General features: G+C 37.0%; 1 protein-coding gene and 1 pseudogene across 9 annotated transcripts in view; both read left to right on the plus strand.

The window, feature by feature from the left end:
• Positions 1-222: 222 nt before the first annotated feature.
• Positions 223-17,918, plus strand: part of TANC2 (tetratricopeptide repeat, ankyrin repeat and coiled-coil containing 2) — a 370,065-nt gene continuing 352,369 nt past the window's right edge. For all 9 annotated transcript variants that reach the window (XM_012747318.3, XM_012747321.3, XM_012747322.3 and 6 more), the window contains exon 1: positions 223-349. The gene's annotated coding sequence lies outside the window, so the exon portion shown is untranslated. The remainder of the gene's footprint in view (positions 350-17,918) is intronic.
• Positions 14,858-17,795, plus strand: LOC105861609 (YTH domain-containing family protein 3 pseudogene; annotated as a pseudogene).

The raw sequence follows: 17,918 nt of genomic DNA on the forward strand, positions 1-17,918 counted from the left end.
GCCTCCTCGGGGCGGCCCCGCCCCCGTTCCCATCCCCCTCGCGCTCACCTCCCGGCTGTGCCGCGCGAGGCGGAGCGAGGCGCCCGCCGCCACCGCCGCTGCCGCCGCCGAGCTGAGGGGCGAGAGCCGGCCCCCGCGCCGCAGCTGACAGGAGGACCGCCGCGGGCTGCGCTCGCCGGCTGCGAGGCCCCGCCGCGCCGTGCCGGGGCGCTGACCCACCGCGGGGCGTCGGAGCGCAACGAGGCGCTCTGGGAATCGCGGGCGGCGCCGGCGGGCGGCGCGGTCCTCACGGGAGACCCCGGGGACTGGAGCTTGACCCCGAGGTGCAGCGAGCCCCTCAGAGCGGCAGGTAAGAGACCGGGGGCGCAGGGGAAGGAAAGGTCGCTTCAGTGACAGGGGCGTTCGCCTCCAACGCCTGGGCTCCAGGGAGAGGGGCGGGGGCGAGCGAGGAGGCAGCGAAATGGGCAGCGAAGTGCTGCCCGTGTCAAAGGCGTGGGGAAGGCTGGCTCCGAATGTGGCACTAAGGCTGGCTTCGGATGGGTCCGGCGCTGCCACTTCGCTGTCACCGAAGGTGTCATGGAATTTGGTACCTAGAGAGTCTCCGGATGACGGAGACCCAGGATAAGATGCGAGGCAGATTGCTAAAAGTGGCAGGGAATGTGGTGCAGAACGAGTTGCAAATGTGCCTCCAGAATGCAGCATAAAAGTAGTTGTGAAATGTGCCAGGTAAGGTACAGGATGGGCTGGCCTGTGTGGCGTTGAAATTCATGGTAGAAGTGTTATTAGTGATAGTAATAATTCCTCTGAGGAAGGAGGTGGAGTATAATAAAAGATTAATAAGGCTAATTGCTAGATATTTTACCACAAGAAGTGGAGAGGAGCTATGATAAGCTATTTTTTTGTGACAGAGAAAGTAACCACGTGAAAGAAAAAAGCAAATTATGTCTGGTTGTGAGATGGGAAAGAAAAAAAATAGGGCTAAAATAATTCCAGGTTTTGCCGTCTGCGTGTAGAGCACTGATAAAATTGTGTCCTGTCTTCCATTCCAGGTGTGAATGTTTAAAATGGTTTTTGCAAAACATAAACAAAGATAATTAACATTAGGAAGAAGATTTGGTGTTTTGGGTGTCTTTCACTCTCTTCTCTGCTTCTCTCCAGGAAAAGAAAAGGAAAAAATAATCTTGACCATAATTGTGTATTCAAGATCATTATGCAAAGGGAAATATTTTTTGTATGTGACTCTTTCCTGATTTTCACACAGGTGAAAATATCTGGAATGAGGAAAACAAAACAATATGGTGAACAAAAGGGATAAATTTTCGGGCATTTTGAGGGGTTGGAGCCAAGAGCTATTGCAATGGTTAATTACAGAGAATGGCAGTAGTGAAATATTCCTGTATGCTATTGGTGTTGGGATGGTGAAATAAGGAAAAAATTGAATATAGTAAATTGGCATAAAAAGCAACAACATGGATATTGTCAGTGGAGTGCTTCTTGAAGCAATTCCCAGGTAGATCATCTTAGGAATGTAAGCACAAAAATAAAACATTAAATATTCCCTTTCTCTTTCCCTCCTCACTCTATGTGGATATCTATATCTATATATAGATATGTATGTATACGTACATATGAAATTACCCACATGCTGCAAAACATTGTGATTTCCATTTAAGAAGAACACCTGTGTTTTGAGAGTATTGTCAGAACATAGCTGGAATTTCAGAAGTAACAAAAGACACCTTGATGAGCTGTTGAATGTAACTTAATATGCATACATACAATGAGTGTCAAGATACTATGAAACAAAAGCAGAATCTGGATGTGTACATTAGGCTGTATTTAATGATGAGATTTTAGTGTTTTATGTCATAATTTTTATAGAGGAATTGAAGTACTTTCTGAATGTTGTTATCATAGTAATTTACCAGATAATCAGAAAATAAATAACTGATTGGCTTCTCCCTGGGTCCAAATTAGTCATTGAGGGATCATATGCTTCAAAGACAAAACTGGATTTTCCTTGGTGATTAATTTTGGGTTTTAGTGTTTTCTGTAGATATGTCCCTCACCCAGAGGCTCTGTTGGAGCTAAAGAGAGGAGATGACCAGAGGAGAATAAAGAGCAATTCTGTTGGGTCTTCCTGTTTTGTTCTGACTGTAAGCCATATGTACTGCCACCCCCTACTGTCTGTAGGAAGAGGTGTTGCAGAGCCCCATTCTTTTCTTGTTATCACTGCCCCCTTGTGTAAGGGAAGAAATTGATAGTTGCACTTTTAGGAACCGATGCTCTTAGATTGTTCTTGATAGTATGATTATGTAGATTTATTTATTAATCATCTATTCTCTTCAGAGTTTCAGGGCTTTAAACTTACTGTTAATCAGGCTTCAGATTTGATGTCTGTTTTTGGTACAGGTAGTATCTGATTTCAGTTAATAATCAAGATCCCTAAGAATGTTTGCAGTATATTCATGAAGATGGGACAATAGTATCACTATTGGCTAGGTGGGTGGCTCATGCCTGTAACTCCAGCACTTTGTGAGGCTGAGGGGGGAGGATCATTTGAGCCTAGGTGTTTGAGACCAGACTGAGCAACATATTGAGACCTTGTTGCTCCAAAAAAAAAAAAAAAAAAAAAAAAGAAAGGAAGAAAAATTAGCCAGATGTGGTGGTGTGCACCGGTAGTCCCAGCTACTTGGGAGGCTGAGGCAGGAGGATCACTTTAGCTCAGGAGTCTGAGGTTTCAGTGAGCTGTGATCACACCACTGGACAATCATGCCTGTGTGACAGAGCAAGACCGCATCTCACAAAAAAATATTATTACTACTATAGTCATCTGTCAGTATTCACAAGGTATGGGTTTCAGGTCCTGCGTATAGGAAAAGTCAGCCCTTGGTATAAGTGAGTTTCGCATCCCATAAATACTATATTGGTCAAAAAAAGTCCATATGGGCCTGCTTAGTTCAAACCCATATTGTTGAAGGGTGAGCTGTACTGGTAGAGCTCTCACTTACATGGCACCTATTCTGTGTCAGCCCTGTTGTACATTGTTTTAATCAGTTCCAATACCCTATGAGGTATATACTGTTATTTGCATTTTACAAATGAGAAACTGAAATGAGAGGATAAATAACTTTTCCAATATTATATAGCTAAGAAGTGGAAGAGCTACGTTTCAATTTGGGAACTTGCTCTAGACTCTGTGTTCTTCACCAATATTGCCCTCTCACTCGAATTATTTAATAGTTATTGATGAGGCCTAATTAAAATGCATTTGCCCATCATAAAGCAGATACTATAGATGGGGATGTGCCTGGTATGACTTACATATATAGTAAGCATACATATACACACAAAATATAATTATAATATGAACATTTCTCCTTAGGAATTTGTCTTTTTATTTATTTCTGGGATTATGAATAGAGAAGTATCAATACATCTTCTGTGCTCAAGGAGATATTTGTGATGTTGGTTGGTTTTGGAGGGACTTTGGAGGTAAAAAGTTGTTGTCAAGTAGTTTGATGTGGTGTATGTATGTATACACAGAATATGTGTACATAGATGTTCATATACACACTATCTCTTTAAAAGTACTGCTAATTTTCTCTAGGAAAATTAAGGAGAAATTATCAGATATTTTCCCTGTCTACTCAACATTTTTTATAATCTTTTTCTTTTTCTTTTTTTTTTTTTAGGGACAGGGTCTTGCTCTGTCGCCCAGCTGACATGCAGTGGTGCAATCATAGCTCACTGCAGCCTTGGTTGCCAGGGCTCAAGGAATTCTCCCACTTGGGCCTCTTCAGTAGCTGGGACTACAGGTGTGAGCTACCACACCTGGCTAATTTTTAGATTTTTTTGTAGAGATGGAGTCTCATTATGTTGCTCAAGCTGGTCTTAAACTCTGGGGCTCGAGTCATCTTCCCAAAGTGCTGGGATTATAGGTGTGAGCCACCACGCCTAGCCTCGCTATTCATTTATATTAAAAGTATTGTAATTAGCAACAATGGATGATTGGATATATATGTACATTTTACTTCTTCCATCAACACATGTTTGCTCAGATTTTTCTCACACTTAAACATTGTTTTATAGATATTGACTTTATATGATGAAATACTTACAAAAATGTGTGAAATATAAAGAATAACAATGCACCCAACGCTCATATGTCTTCCACCCAGTTTAAGAAATGGAACATTACCTCTCACAATTGCAACAGAAACCTTTCCTTATTCCATGAATCACACATGTCATGTAAACACTTTCTTCATTTTTATTTTATGTACATTTGTTGATATAGGAATTCAGTATCATCTGATTATGGCTAAAATTTATTCATGATATATATTTATGAAACTTACTATATTTAATTGTTGTAGACTCAGACCATGCTTTGTATTGGTACTGGTTGGTAGTTCATTTTAACTTACTTCACTTATAAAACCTAATTTGCTTTGTGAATAGAGATTTACTAACATTGTTAAACATTAATAGATTATTTCCCTCTTCCATCTTTGATTCTTGACTGTCCTATGCTTGCTCTCTTTTTTCCCCTCCTCCATTAGTGCGTTTGCTCTTTTAGTATTTTCTAAATGACTCTGTATGAATTATTTTGAATGGAGAGGAAGTAGACCCTAGGAAGAAGTATACTAATTCAGTGGTTCTAAAAGGGGAATGTTGGATTAGTTGATACTGATTGGCTACAAGTTAGAACAAGTATGCAAAAAAAAAAAAGTATCAAAATTCTCTCATTGTCATATTTCTTCCTCTTACAGTAGAATTAAAATTGGATCTGAGACACATTGATTGGGCACTCTAGTTGAATTACATTGGATTGAATTTACCTAGAATCACCAGTGTTAACTGGAGGATTTTTACTGACAGTATAGTACTTAGATTTTATTTCAGGGAGCTAGAACAAGCTGTTGTAGATGGCTGTTTACTTTTCTAGCAATAGTCTGATTAAGGTATCAAATATTATAAAATGGTTTGGAAGGGAGTTTATTTGGGCATTTCTTTTATCTCTGTGAATGAAGTGAGACTCAGATGGTCACATTTGCTAATGTACCTGTAGTTATCAAATACTGTTATTTAGAGAGAAGACAACATATAAATATACTATATAGTTTGTTATAATGCCATGAGAACTATCACTTGGTGTATTTGAATAACATCTTTTGTATTAATAGTAACTTGTATTAGATGAAGATTAAGATTTTAAAAAATGAATCGAGTTGTGTATATGATGATGGAGAGTATGTATTCTTAAAGAGTCTCTCGAAAAGGCTTTGGAGAAAAACAGGATTTTAAAAAAAGATCTTAAGTCTTTGAAAAAAATTTCTGGTAGGGACCTTTCTTATTCCAGAAAGCTGTAATTCAGTAATTATAAACCGTAATTATTTCTGGAAACAAATTTCTTTTATTAGGTCAGTTTATTTTTTAAAAATCTTTATAAATCATGTGAAAGCTGTGTTTATGGATAAATGTCAGATAAGTTGCTTTTTTATGGGTCACATATGACAAAAGCATCTTGTTACATTCAGCTTCTGTTTGCCCTTGAATAGTTGAAGGTAAATATGAAGTTTAAGGGCCAAAAGAATTATGTTGGTGTTAGTCTTAATCATGCCTTTTCTTTACCTTTTTCTTCTCCATAATATCAATTTCTGCTTTTATTCACTGCATGATATATACCAATACTAAAACACCTTTATTTTTATCAGAACTTGAGAGAGTCTGATGTCAGTCATTTAAACTGAGTCGTTGTGTTATAGTGAATGATCTTGTCAGTGTGTTTTTTAAAAATCCAATTGCCCAGTAGACATCTTTACTGTTTATGTCAAATTTATATACCTTTCTTTCATAGGTACCTCTACATTGCTGCCAGAGTGATCTTTCTAAATGGCCATATGATCGTGTCACTTTTTTTTCAGAATCTTTCAGTGGTTCTTCATCACTGAATGGATAAAATGGAAGCTCCTTTGCAAACCATTTAAGGTCCTTCATGATCTGGTCCCTGTTTCCTCATTAAACTCATTGCTTGACTTATTCTTCTTTATAGTTAGGCTTCAGCAATGCTGAACTGTGGTTCTCTTACCTTTCATGCTTTTCTGTGTGAAGTTCTTTTTTCATGGACTACTCCTCCCCTCTCTGTTCTCTGGGCAAACTGCTCCTCAGTGGTCGTGTCTTAGCCCAAACAGTATCTTTTGAGTGAAAAGAGTCTTGCTTACTCCTCCAGGTGGGCTTGGGCATGCTGGTAAATACGCAATTTATAGTAGTTGTCACAATATATTTTAAGTATTTATATGACTGTCTCATCACTAGTTTCTCAGCTCTTTTTAAGCAGGCGCTATGACTTTTCCATCTTTTATTTTCAGCATCTGCATAGTTAGTATACAGTAGGTGCTCATTATCTACTAATAGAGTAAAGGTTGTTGACAGTTATCTCAGTTATGCCCTTGAAACTTCATTTCTTATTTTGAATTAGAGGAAATTTTAGGCATCAGGAATATATGTATGTGTATACACACACACACCATCTAAAACATTATTCAGAGTAATTCCTGGGCTGTAATTAAAACTAACCCTAAAGATAAACAAGATTTTAGTCTTTTTTATGTTTCCTAGTGTCAAGGGAAAGATTAGAAGGTTCTGTCTGTGAACTTTAGCCAAATTATTTTCTTAGTATATTACAAGGGTTGGTAAACTACAGCCCATGGGCCAGATCTAGCCCATTGCCTGTTTTTGTACAGCCTGCAAGCTACTAGCTAAAAATGGTTTTTACATTTTTAGATGGTTGAAAAATTATCAAAAGATGAATAATACTCAGTAACATCTGAAAATTAAAGGAAATTTAAATTTCATTGTCCATAAAGAGTTTTATTGAAACATAGCCATGTTCATTTGTTTATATATTGGCTGTTTTCAGGTATAACAGCAGAGTGACTACTAGTTGCCATAGAGACCATATGGCCTGCAAAACCTAAATATTTACTATCTAGCTCTTTACAGAAAGTTTGCCAATCTTTGGTCTGTTACATAGTCTTTGCCCATTAAGTGTTCACTGAATGTCATGAGTTAGAGATACACCAATTATGTCTGTTGCTGGTCTTTGCAGGGCATAATTGCTTCAATTTACTAAGAAAAGATTGGCCACTTTGCCTTAGTACTGATTTATCTGACAGGCCCCTATTGTATCTTTTTATGACACCCTTATTATGTCTAGCTCTGAGGAAGTTTTCAACAAAGCATGTTACAAGGTTCTATTCCTTTTTTAAAAAAAAGTATCCCAAGTGGATAGGGGCTTGGAGCATAGCATGTAAGAGAACATTTTTCTTTGCTCAGATCTTAGTCTCTCACATACATATTTTGCATTAACAAAACATTGTTATTAAAAAAAAACCTTGATTTTGTATATTAACTTGTTATGCAGACACCTTATGTGTAAGGTATAAGTGTTGAGTTGGATTAGTTATGTTGGAAAAACAGGATTTTTATGGAATGTATTAACACATTCATTCATTTAAATATTTACTATGTATAAGTAGTTACTTTTACTAAAGTTGTCTTTCAGGTGAGGGTGGAAATTTCATATTCTTCCTTAAATAAAAACTAAAATTATAATTCAGAATCATGTGTCCTAGATACTTTTTCTACCTATGGGAAAGATATATATTTTTAAAAATATGTAGCATGTTAATATTGACCACTTCCCTAAAGATTCCTTAGCCAGTGTTGATAAGTTTTACTGTTTTTTTTCTGTGGCAAAGTATTATGAAAAAGAAGGCTGTGATTTATATATTCCTTTTTCCTAAATATCAGTAAGTATTGCAAACATAAAATCACAAAGAAAATTGATAAGCAATAAATGAGAACTTTTGTTACTCCAATTGGATATCTTTAGATGAGGTAGCCATGCTTGCTTATTTCCTTGTTTGTAATACCATGCCAGCAATATCATATGATGACATAGCTGATTATAAAGATCAACAACATGAAGAAATACGGCGTAGTTTTTTATTGCCATAGAAACCCTTTTTCCCACCTATGGATTCAGCCTTATAAGTAGATGACAGTTATTAAACTTGGAAATGGGAGTATGTAGGTATTGTGATTTAGTCATTTTAGGCTTGGAAAATCTGCCTAGGATGTCAGTAAATTCCCTCTGCCTAAATGAAGGCAGTCTTTTCTTAGCCTATTGTTCTTAGTCTTGCATTGGGGGAGGGTCCCACAATATCTAGTTCTAGTTGCTGAAATTTGATAAGGCACAGCTAGTCTGGGTGTGGAAGCTTGATAGATATTTGTTGTACTCTAAATTCTGTTTCTGTTCAAATTCCATGGAATCCTGTAGGGCTCCATGGGGTTGTGAATTAGGGTGAATGAAGGTAATTAGCTTTAATCTACCTGTGGAATGAACACTTGTTAAAGTACATAAATAAATAACCAACCAACCAACCATGTACACCCAATCCTGCTTCATCATCAGAGAATTGTAGCTCTTCCCTTTTAGAGCTTTAAAGAAGCAAAGAGACTTCCTTTGAAAGTTGTTATTCAGACATTTCTATATTATAGGATGACAATTCTGTTGTTCAGTTGTAAGAAGCTTTGAAAGTCTGCAGTGATGAGACCAATTATATAGTGGAAAGAACATGAATTTATGAGTTTTGAATCATGAAAAGGGATTTGAATTACTGCTCTGTCACTTACTAATTGTATGAGGGGCTAAAAACCTATCTTGTAGGGTTTTTATGATGAAATGAAATAATTTCAGTGAAAATTCTTAGGACAATGTCTAGTACTTAATAAATCATAATTTTCATTAGGGTTTTGAAAATGTCTTGGATTTTCTTTTTTTATGTGTGTTTTACGCAGCTCCTCCCCTCAGTTTTTTTTTTTTACTGGCATTGTCAGTCCAGCTTTTCTTTGTTATCTTGTCTTGATCTCCTTCTTAGCCATGCAGGGCATTTAAAAAACCCATGGTTTACAATCAATTTAGGTGTATAAAAAAGAAAAAGAAAAAAAAAACCATGGTAGTTTGGCTACTGATTTATTTGTATCTTCAAATTTTCTTTTATGAAGGATTTGATGAGAGAAAGTTTTGATTGTACACTCAGATACTGCTGGGCAGACTCCTAGTATGCATTTCTTTTTGAACTATTCCCTTTAAGCCCCACAAACTTGACATAAAATTAATCTTTAATCCCTTCTATAAACTAGCAAATTACAGCATTTCTTGAGACAATGAGCCCTTTGGCAATTTTGTTTTTCATTTTGATCATGTAAACATTTTCAGGTTTTACAAATATCTCTCATTTTTGCAAATGATAAATGAAACTTGGTTCCCTATACCCTCATTCCTACCTCTGGCCAATGCTTCATGTTGACAGCTTTTTGTAATTTTTCTTTTTTAAACATTTGTATGTGACAGGGTGGACTGCTTAGAGGGTTTATCTGTTCTTTGTGATCTTTACATGCTTAATAAAAAAAGTACTTGTTTATTTACAATGTAAAATAATACATTGGAAAAAATTTGCCCCTTTCTGTAGTATAGATAACAAGCTAACTATTCAAAGTCTCATTTTTCCCTAATATTCAGTTATTTCTATAATACTTTGTCAGTTTCTGCAAATCTGTGTGTCATTAGTATAATTATTTACTGAATATTTTTCTTTAAATGAAATTTGACTCATTTTCTCTTAGGTTTTGTCTTTAGTTGTCACAATCTCCATGAACTGATAAGTTTGTGCTAGTTGTAAAATAAAAAGTAGTTCATTCTGAAGACATTTTGCTTAGTTCACTTGGAAAAGACCACTTATATATGCAACTTTGGTTCCAGATTGGATTGTTTTGTATTTTTAAATAAACGAACTTCAAATAATGATTCCTCTCTTTACTTTAAATAATTATGTTTTTGTCTTTGAGTGTGTTAAAGGTAGGCATTTATTGGTTGTCAATAAATGTTAATTGTCATTGCTTGTAATGGGCAGCTGGTCTTTCTCTCCTTCCCTATTGTTTTTTTTTTTTTTTTTTTTAATTGCAAACTTAATATATTTGCTTGCAACCACTAAAATAAACTCTAGGGATGAATAAAGAAAAAGTTAATATTTTATCTCCCCTTGGTTTCTCCCCCTTCTCTAGTTCTATGCTCATTGGGGTAGACAACATTAACCAAAACTTTGATGATAAGTATTTTTCAGTGTTTTTCTCTTTACTCAAAAAATATATAAGCATATGTTAGAAACACTGAGGGAGGAACACATGAGGCCAGGATAGGTGAAAAGAAGTTTATCTTAATGTCTGCATACAGACAGGCTGAGTCCAACATGGCCCCGAAATGGGGGGGGGGGCATGAGGGCTTTTATAGTTGGGTTTGGACAGGCTCTCAAAGGGGTGGACTTCAGGTGGGCCCTCATAGGGGGTGGGGCCAGTTTAAAGGGAAAGTTCTCATGGGACCTCCCACAAGCCTCTGGGTTCAGCCTAACAATATACACATACAAAGGAGTTTAAAAAATTAAGTAGGGATCATATTATTTACATTGCTTAGTAACTTGCATTATTCATTTGATAATATGTCTATCACTCCACTTCAGTAAATGGAACTCAAATTAATTTTAAAAAGCTGAATAATATTTTATGGCACATTGCACCATAATTTATTCTAGTATTTCTCAACTGATGGACATTAAGATTGTTTCCAATTTTTTGGCTGTTATAAACATTAATTCACTCTTACGACTAGAAAAGCAAACATTCTAAATAAAATATTAGCAAAATAAATCCAGCAGTATATTTTAAAAGACAATACATCCTGGTCAAGTAGGGTTTATTCTAGGAAGGTAAGGACATTAAAATATTAACATATTATTAACAAATTAAAAAGTTGAAAACTTTATGCTTACCTCTATTTTCTGGGGAGAATTGGGGGGCTTTGTATTATATTTGTACAAAATGGCATAGGGATTTGCTTGCCCACGTGGACAGCAATCCAAGTTTTGTATACTTCTTTAGTCTTAAGAGTTGGTAGACAAAAGTATTTGTTTTGAAGTCTTTGGAAGGACTTTGTGGGTCCTGCGTCTTGGCCTTGACCTCACTACTGGCCTTAGGTTGCCAAAGCCTGGTACATTGACAGGGTGGACATTTGCAAACTCCTAGAGACTGGGATGGGTGATGTGGGTGGTATCATCTAATTTAGGGCTGGCACCTTTTAAGAGATTGAATTTGATAGCTTTGGTCTTAATGAGTACTGTTTTGGCTTCTATACAGGTACTCATTGCCTTGGAAATAGCCTGAATTTTTTTGGAAGGACTTTCTTTTTTTTTTCTTCCTAATCCTGCCTTTAGGATTGAAATTTGAGGACTTTCTTGTTATGCTTTTTGGCAAAATTATGTGTTCCTTAGAATCTGAGTGTCTTGAAGCCATTTGTGTGCCATTTTCAGGTTTGGTTGTATATGATATCGTTCCTGGATCTGGCCATCTCTTTCCTGCCAGCTGCAACTCTGGGAGTGGTGGAGAGTGGAAAAAAGAGCCCTCTATGTCAGTTTCAGTAAGTTTAAAAAAAATTGATAAAACGTTAGAATAATTTCTTCAGAGTATATGTGGTGGCATAATTTCCAACTCCTTAACTTGAATGAAGATGCTTTTTATCTTGATCATTGAATGCTATCCTGACCAGATATAGTGGTCATGGATCATAATCTATAGCATATTCATGTTATTCCACTGTCTTTAGGCTTCTTATGCAGTGAATGAAAAGTCTGATGCCAGTCTGATTTTTCTTTCTTTATGAGTAACTGGTTTTTCTCTCACTTCTACACATACAGTTTTACTACCCTTATGTACACTGAGATTTTCAGGTTTAATCTCATTGTTCACTCTATCCCTTTTATGTTTTAAGAAACTCAGTACTGCCAGTTTCTCATTTCCTGGACTCTTATTTCCTGTCTGCATAGTTCTGTGTTTCCACCTCTCTGACCTCTGTCTTCACTTTTTTTTTCTTATTTGTTAGAGTTTAATAATTTTACTGGAATATGTCATTCTAGTGATTGGTCATTCTGAGTTGATATTCTCAGGTACACATTATGCTCTTCCAAAATGTAGTTTCAGATTTTTTTTTTTAATTTCAGGAAAGTTGTTTTGAATTATTGTTTTTACTATTCTGTTCCTTTAATTTTCTTCTTTAAGGGCACCTATTATCTGTATGTTCAGTCTTCTTTTGCCTGTCTTCACTGTTTGTTATTTCTCTCAAATTCTTTTTATCTTTTTGTTTCTTTTTGAGTTTTAAGATTTTCTTCTTTTTTGCCTTCTATTTTTCTTAAGGGATTATCTGTTTTTTTTTTTTTTTTTTTTTACTCTTGTCTTCATTTCTGGAATGGATTTTCCTTTTATTTTTAATTCTTTCATGAGTTATATCATCTTATTTCGAGTTTTTATAATTCTTATTTCAGTTCTTTCATGTCTGTATCATTGTCTTAAGATTTTTAAGCCTATTTTGAACTAGAATGTTACAGTTTTGATTTCTTATGTGGGCATGCCTTTTGGCATGCATTGATCTTGATACTTTTCTATGATTCATTTTTATTTGAAATTAATTTTTAAAAATTCTTCTAGAATGTGGCTGGGTTCAGGAAAGCTTTTCCTAACATCAGAAAGCTTTTTCTTCTCTTGTTTTTCTGTAGTGTTAAAAAATATGGCAGCTTGCATTGTGAGATTTCCTGGCCTTTTTCTTCCCCACTAGTTTGAACCCTCTGTTTTCTTCATCTCGTCTGACCCCAATTTTCATCTTCCTCTGTGCCTTCTGGAGCTCACTGTTAGTCATGTGCAAAATTCCCTTCATTTTTAACCTGTTCTCCAAACAATACCTTCATCTCCTTGCCCTAACCGAAGTCTTCCTCTCCTCTTGAGGGCACTTCTTCCCCTGAAGAGTTCTTTAGTGGTGGCTCCTCCTATTGAGAACAAAAACATTCTCGTTGCTTCTCATTTCTGCGGCTACACTTCTTCTGGGCTCACTGTCACTCTGCTTACACTACCTAGTTGTAATTCTTGGTGATTTCAGTATCCATACAGATAATTCTTCTACAGGTTGAGTATCTCTTATCCAAATATCCACAATCTTAAATGCTCCAAAATCCGAAACTTTTTGAGTGCCGACAGGACACTCAAAGGAAATGCTCATTGGAGCATTTCAGTTTTGGATTTTTAGATTAGGGGTGCGCAGCTGGTAAGTATATAATTACAAATACTCCAAAATCTGAAAAAATCTGAAATCCCCAACACTTTTCGCCTAAAGCATTTTGGATAAATGATACTGAGCCTGCCTCTTGACTTTCTCTCCGCCCATGATCTTGTTTTTTATCTTAGCTGTTCACTTCTGTGGCATATCCTATGCAGATGTTTTTAAACCCTCACTGCATCTGTATTAACTGGAGATCTTGGAAAAACTATAGATGTTCGGGACTCTTCCCAGAGATTCTGACTTGGTTAGTCTGAGATTTGACTGGGATGTTATTTTTAATAGTTTTCCCAGGTGACTTGAATGTGCAGCCAGAAATGAGAGTCACTGCCTTTGAACTTATTATTACCTATTACCCATAACTACAACTGTCTATACTATCAGTTTCTGACATTTTACTCTCCAACTACCACCTCCTGTTTTTCTGGCTCTCTACTAGTACCCAACAACATTAGTTCTTTGACCTCACTGGACCTTTTCATTTAATACCTTTTCTATTCCACAATACTCTCATATCCTCACTTCCTTTTCTAACTAGCTCAATTCCCTTAGTTCGTCATTACAGTTGCTCTCCTGAATCTATTTTCAACCCTCTTGACCTCTCCCCCTGGGTTGTTCTTGGGCAAAACTCTGATTAAAACCAACTCTACCTTTTTTTTTGAGACAGAGTCTTGCTCTGTTTCCTGGGCTAGAGTGCAACTGTACCTATTTTCTACCTGTATACTTACAAGTGAATATGGCTACAAGTGAATATGGCTATTACTGTCAGCAACATAAAAACATATTACAATTTCTTTCATGTGAAAGAAACCCTCTCCTTGCCCTTCTTTCAGCTACCATCCCATTTCTTTTCTCTCATTTATACCAGACTCTGCAAAAACATTTATCTTTGTTCACCTTGTCCAATTCGTTCTCAAACTGGAAGCAGTTGTGTGCGCCTATAGTCCCAGCTACCTGTGTGGCTGAGGCAAATGGATCACTTGAGCCCAGGAGTTCAAGTCCAGTCTGGGCAACATAGCAAGATCCCATCTCTTAAAAAAAAAAAAAGGAAGGAAAGGAAAGAAAAAGATGAGGAGCATGCAAGCAGTGGAAAAGAGGGGCCCCTTTTCACAATCCTGAGCAGGAGGCCCTCATTTTGGCTTCTCAGCTGGTGGTGGCTGGAATAATCACATGGTGAGGGCAGCAGCCAACGGCTGTTCGTACGTGGGGAGAGGCCCAGGCAGTGGTTGTGGTGAAGAGTGCAAGCCACTAGCATGGATCAGAGACCTAAAGGGCAAGGAGATAAAGATAGAGTGATGGGGAGAAGGCACTTTGCCAGACTATTTGCAATGCTAAGTTTTTTGAGTTACCTGCTTTAAGTTTCAGTACAAAATGATTTGACTCATCAAAAAGATGCTGTAAGTGATGATGATTTTGAGCCCTACTTAAGTAGCCAGACAAATAAGAATAACAGCTTTCCACCAGTGTCTGATCCATATATGCCTAGTTACTGTGCTCCATCCATTAGATTTCCATATTCTTTTGGGGAAGCAGCATGGTTTATGACTGGAGAACAGTATCTGACAACCTCTGGACAAATGGAGAACATTTGGAAATGTTTAATAAGTAAAAGAAGATGTTAAAGCTTTTTTTCTTCTTAAGGTAACATCTTTTAATACAAACTTGACTCTTCACGTCCTATAGAGATTATCATTATATACTAGATGGTATATTTTAGTCAACTTGGGGCATTAGGAAATACCCCTCCATTTCTTGGTCAACATAGATTTAACTTTTTTTCTGATAATGCTCTTTTCTCTACGTGGGGGACAAGTGGATCCCAGAGACAATCAACACAATTTTCTGCTTATAGTAGCAGTTGTGGTTATCTACCTAGTTCTCTTGGGAGAGCTATTACTGATGGATTTGGCAATGATACTTTGAGTAAGGTGCCTGGCATTAGCAGTACTCAGTAAGGCATGACTGGACTGAAAATTGGTGGTGGTGACCTGATAGCTGCAGTGACAAAAACAACCTTGAGCAGCAGAGGTATGACTAGTGTTGCAATGAATAGTGTGCTTCCAGTTAGCAGTACAGCACCTAAACCAACCTCCTGGGCTGCCATTGTCAGAAAGCCTGCCAAACATCCGCCAAAAAGTAAACCCAAGGCCAGTGTGGGAATTGAGGGGTTCTGCTGTGCTGCCACTTCCTATAAAACACAACATGAATATGAGAACTTCAGTTGAAAAGGGGTCAGTGGTAAAGGCTCCACCAACCTAACCAATTCGGTCTCTTCAAACTATAATCCAACAGCCTCAGCCATTAATTCAACCACCACCATTGGTACAAAACCAACTTGCCCCAGCAGCAGTCTCAGCCATCACAACCACAGAAGCAACAAGGACCCCAGCCTCAAGTGCAGCCTCAACAGCAGCAGCTGCAGAATCACTGGGTAGCTCCTCTGAACAAGGGAGTGGGTATCCACCAGAACAATGGAGTGGGCAGTGAACAGTTTGGTTTAGGTATTGTACCTCTCAGTGCTTCACCTTCTAGTGTAGAAGTGCATCCAGTGCTGGAAAAGCTAAAGGCCATAAGCAACTATAATCCTAATCACTTTGGAACCTGAAGAATGGATGTGTATTTATAATTAAAAGCTACTCTGAGGATGACATAGACATCATTCCATTAGGTATTCTTATCTAGTGTAGTACTGAGCGTGGTAATAAGCATTTGTGTGCAGCTTACCATTCCCTGAATGGGAAAGGCCCACTTTGTTTACTCTTTAGCGTGAATGGCAGTGGGCATTTTTGTGGAGTGGCTGAAATGAAGACTGTTGTGGACTATAATGCATATGCTGGTGTCTGTTCTTGGGATAAGTGAAGGGCAAGTATGAAGTTAAGTGGATCTTTGTCAAAGATGTTCCCAATAACCAATTATGGCATATTCACTTAGAAATAATGACAACAAACCAGTTACCAATTCAAGGGATGCTCAAGTGATACCCGTAGAAAAAGCTAAGCAAGTGCTTAAAATAATTGCTACTTTCAAGTATACCACCTCAATCTTTATGAAAAGCATCAAGAAGAGGAGGAAGCCACGCAGGGAGAGAAATAGAAACAAGCAATAACTATATGGAGATGTCCTGTTAAAATTGCAACATTAATGATGTACTCTGGAAATGCCCAGTAAGTCAAAGAAGATGTTTTTAAAGCTTTTTTTCTGCTTAAGGTGACATCTTTGAACACTTTAACACAAAATTGGCTCTTCTTGTAATGGTTTTCATTAGCATGTCTGCCCTTATACTTTCACCAAACATACTTGAGAACTGTAACTTCATTAAGCACTTTCTGTCCTGAAGATTTTACCAGTATCTATTGTCTTTTGTAATTATGCATCCTAGCTAAGGTACAGAAGATTGAATGAATGCAAGTATTCATTAACTCTTGGAATTTTTAAAATACTAACAGTTAACCATTAGAAGTGGTTCAGTGATATGAGTCACACTGCTTCAGCTTCTCTTTGTTACAGTTTTAAAATTGTCATTTTTTTTTAGCTATTTGACAGATTAAAAACAAAATGATCATGTCATATTTAGTGCTGGAGTTCAAGTCTAAATGTTTAAGTGAAAAATTATTGTAGTAAACTTTTAATATGGCAAAGCAACCCTAAGCTCTATGTCTCAAATGAGACATAAGCTGAAATTATATTAGAATATTTCCCTGGTCTTCAAACTGTTTGGTGTAACAGATTATTGGTATGCAGCTTGGTGGATTTTACTAGTTAGTGCACACTCTTCTCCCCTCCTTCCCCTAATAATACGTGTGCTGAAAAATGTGCATTTGTCTGAGGAATTATTTTCTTTACTACCACTTGATGAATCTCAGAATTTTGAGTAAATGTATGTCAGTCTGATCAGACTTTTTATGATCTTTATAACTACATTTAAAACCACTAATTCCTATTTCTGGGTGTTGGTGAGCCTGATTGCTATCATAAAGTAAAAAATTATTACTGTAGGTATTCACTAGCTGAATAAACATAGTTCTTTTGCAGTGTCCTGGCATCCTTAAAATACTTTGAAAATATGGCCTTGATTCATGGAGTAAATCAATATCTAAGAGAATGTATTGATGTTTTATTCATCAGATCTATATAAGTGGGAATACAGCATATATCTGGGTATTCTTATAATTATCTTTTTAACATCTTATTTTTTTAATTAATTGCATATCAACATTAATTTTCTATCTTGAAGCAAATTGATTTTGTATAATTAAATGTGTCAGACATCTGTATTAACTGATTTGATGGCATAAGGTTAAGAAAATAATGTATTGCCCCTTTTTAAGATACTGGGCTATAAGGACAATAGACACCTTTTAGCTTCTGTTTACTGCTTGTTTGCTAACCACAAGGCATTATGAGTACATTATGAGATGCAAAAAAAAAAAAAAAAAACACAAAAAACACAAAAACCAGTCTCTCAGCTAGGACCCAAAACAGGTTAGAGCCTATCAGGGGCAGGATAAAGTAAAAATCACTGTGGGGGTGGATGCATAATCAGTGTATAAACAACTTAGCTATAAAAGGGTCACTAGCACACAAAGGGGGGTCCCTGCCCAAAAAAGAGGCCACTGCGCTGGCACTCTGGGGGCTCGGACCCTAGCTCGAGCTAGACAATAAAACTCCTTTTGATAATTACAGCCTCGGTGAC

Source organism: Microcebus murinus, chromosome 18 (genome assembly GCF_040939455.1).
Source record: "Microcebus murinus isolate Inina chromosome 18, M.murinus_Inina_mat1.0, whole genome shotgun sequence".
Lineage (NCBI taxonomy): Eukaryota > Metazoa > Chordata > Mammalia > Primates > Cheirogaleidae > Microcebus > Microcebus murinus.